This window comes from Clarias gariepinus, chromosome 1, assembly GCF_024256425.1.
Source record: "Clarias gariepinus isolate MV-2021 ecotype Netherlands chromosome 1, CGAR_prim_01v2, whole genome shotgun sequence".
NCBI lineage: Eukaryota > Metazoa > Chordata > Actinopteri > Siluriformes > Clariidae > Clarias > Clarias gariepinus.
The window spans coordinates 50,491,198-50,494,077 of NC_071100.1; positions in this window are offsets into that span (position 1 = coordinate 50,491,198).

A 2,880-nucleotide genomic window follows, 5' to 3' on the forward strand; every position below is an offset into this window, starting at 1 on the left:
TTTTTTTTTTTTTTAATACTTACAGTATAATGTCATTTTTAAATATGATAAATAGCGGTTTACTCTTATTACATTTATATTTATGAATAAAAATGTAGCAGATTACATTTAATATAAAATACTCATCTTCTTCCTCCTCCCCCTCATGGCTAAAAAAAAAATCTACAATTCAAGAAACAAAGTAACATTGCATTACTTGTATTTAGCATAACTGTTACTTAATAAAAACAAGAAGATCTGAGCAAAATGTTTCCCTCCAGATCTCAGGTCCAAAACAACCACACGGAGTCACAGGAAGAGCAGCTGGTGTCCTTGTGCTTTTTAAATCTTAAATTAATAAAATATCTCACTGGATAATATTTATGTAATAATGGAAATGAGATTTCTCAGACCCTGTCAATTAAAATATATGTACAGTGGAGTGAAAAACTATTTGCCCCCTTCCTGATTTCTTATTCTTTTGCATGTTTGTCACACTAAAATGTTTCTGATCATCAAAAACCGTTAACTATTAGTCAAAGATAACATAATTGAACACAAAATGCAGTTTTTAAATGAAGGTTTACGTTATTAAGGTAGAAAAAAAATTCCAAATCTACATGGCCCTGTGTGAAAAAGTGATTGCCCCCCTTGTTAAAAAATAACCTAACTGTGGTTTATCACACCTGAGTTTAATTTCTGTAGTCACCCCCAGGCCTGATTACTGCCACACCTGTTTCAATCAAGAAATCACTTAAATAGGAGCTACCTGACACAGAGAAGTAGACCAAAAGCACCTCAAAAGCTAGACATCATGTCAAGATCCAAAGAAATTCAGAAACAAATGAGAACAAAAGTAATTGAGATCTATCAGTCTGGTAAAGGTTATAAAGCCATTTCTAAAGCTTTGGGACTCCAGCGAACCACAGTAAGAGCCATCATCCACAAATGGCAAAAACATGGAACAGTGGCGGGGCCAGGGGTAGCTCAGTGGTTAAGGCATTGGACTACAGTTCGGAAGATCCCAAGTTCAAACCCCACAACCACCGCCAAAAATGTAAGTCGCTCTGGATAAGAGCGTCTGCCAAATACATAAATGTAATGTAAATGCTGAACCTTCCCAGGAGTGGCCGGCTGACCAAAATTACCCCAAAAACGCAGAGACAACTCATCCGAGAGGCCACAAAAGACCCCAGGACAACATCTAAAGAACTGCAGGCCTCACTTGCCTCAATTAAGGTCAGTGTTCACGACTCAACCATAAGAAAGAGACTGGGCAAAAACGGCCTGCATGGCAGATTTCCAAGGCGCAAACCACTTTTAAGCAAAAAGAACATTAAGGCTCGTCTCAATTTTGCTAAAAAACATCTCACTGATTGCCAAGACTTTTGGGAAAATACCTTGTGGACCAACGAGACAAAAGTTGAACTTTTTGGAAGGTGCGTGTCCGGTTACATCTGGCGTAAAAGTAATACAGCATTTCAGAAAAAGAACATTATACCAACAGTAAAATATGGTGGTGGTAGTGTGATGGTCTGGGGTTGTTTTGCTGCTTCAGGACCTGGAAGGCTTGCTGTGATAGATGGAACCATGAATTCTACTGTCTACCAAAAAATCCTGAAGGAGAATGTCCGGCCATCTGTTCGTCAACTCAAGCTGAAGCGATATTGGGTGCTGCAGCAGGACAATGACCCAAAAACACACCAGCAAATCCACCTCTGAAAAGCTGAAGAAAAACAAAATGAAGACTTTGAAGTGGCCTAGTCAAAGTCCTGACCTGAATCCTATTGAGATGTTGTGGCATGACTTTAAAAAGGCGGTTCATGCTAGAAAACCCTCAAATAAAGCTGAATTACAACAATTCTGCAAAGATGAGTGGGCCAAAATTCCTCCAGAGCGCTGTAAAAGACTCGTTGCAAGTTATCGCAAACGCTTGATTGCAGTTATTGCTGCTAAGGGTGGCCCAACCAGTTATTAGGTTCAGGGGGCAATTACTTTTTCACACAGGGCCAAAATTTGTTTATTATTAACAAATCTATCCCGGTATGACATCACATGAGCCACAGTGACAGAGAGTTTTTGTAAAAAAAAAAAAGTGCTTTGACTCTTTTATTGTTGTGATGAGCGACTAAAAAACATATCTGTCCTACATGTGTTTCGGCGAGGTGAAAGATCTGAAACAACAGCTGAAGTGACACTTTGTAATAACTTGTGTTTGTGTGTGTGTGTGTGTATATATATATATATATATATATATATATATATATATATATATACAGTGCTAATAAATTTAAAGAGGTTAAAATACACCTTATGGTCTAACATTAACAGCACAGTTTGAAATAGCTGATAAACCGATCAAGAAAGTAAAACTAAAATGATGATTATATGGAAGACAAAAACATTATTTAAGCAAATGGACTAAATGTATACCTAGTTATGAATATAACTATATAATGTTATAATGATATAAGAAAAACGCTGTCGAAAATACAGAATTGCAATTAATATTCATTGTAATGGACAAAAGTATGTGCACCCCTCACTGTCCCACTCATCTGTAGTCCGTCTCTTAAGTTGTACAGAATGTACTAAACACACGGTGATAGAGAATGTCTTTTTGTGTTCTTTAATAAATGTTACAGAATATTTTCACTGGAATCAAGAGGAACTAACCAAACCTGTTCCAGCATCACGATACTTCTGAATGTACAGAGCACACGGTTATAGAGAATGTCTTAGTGTGCTGTTTATTACACACTATATCACCGAAAGTATTCTTCTCATGCATACAATATGAACATAAATAACACCTCATTCTTAATCCATAGGGTTTAACTTGATGTTGGCCCTGTGCATCTATAACAGCTACAACTTTTCTGTGAAGGCTTTCCACTAGGT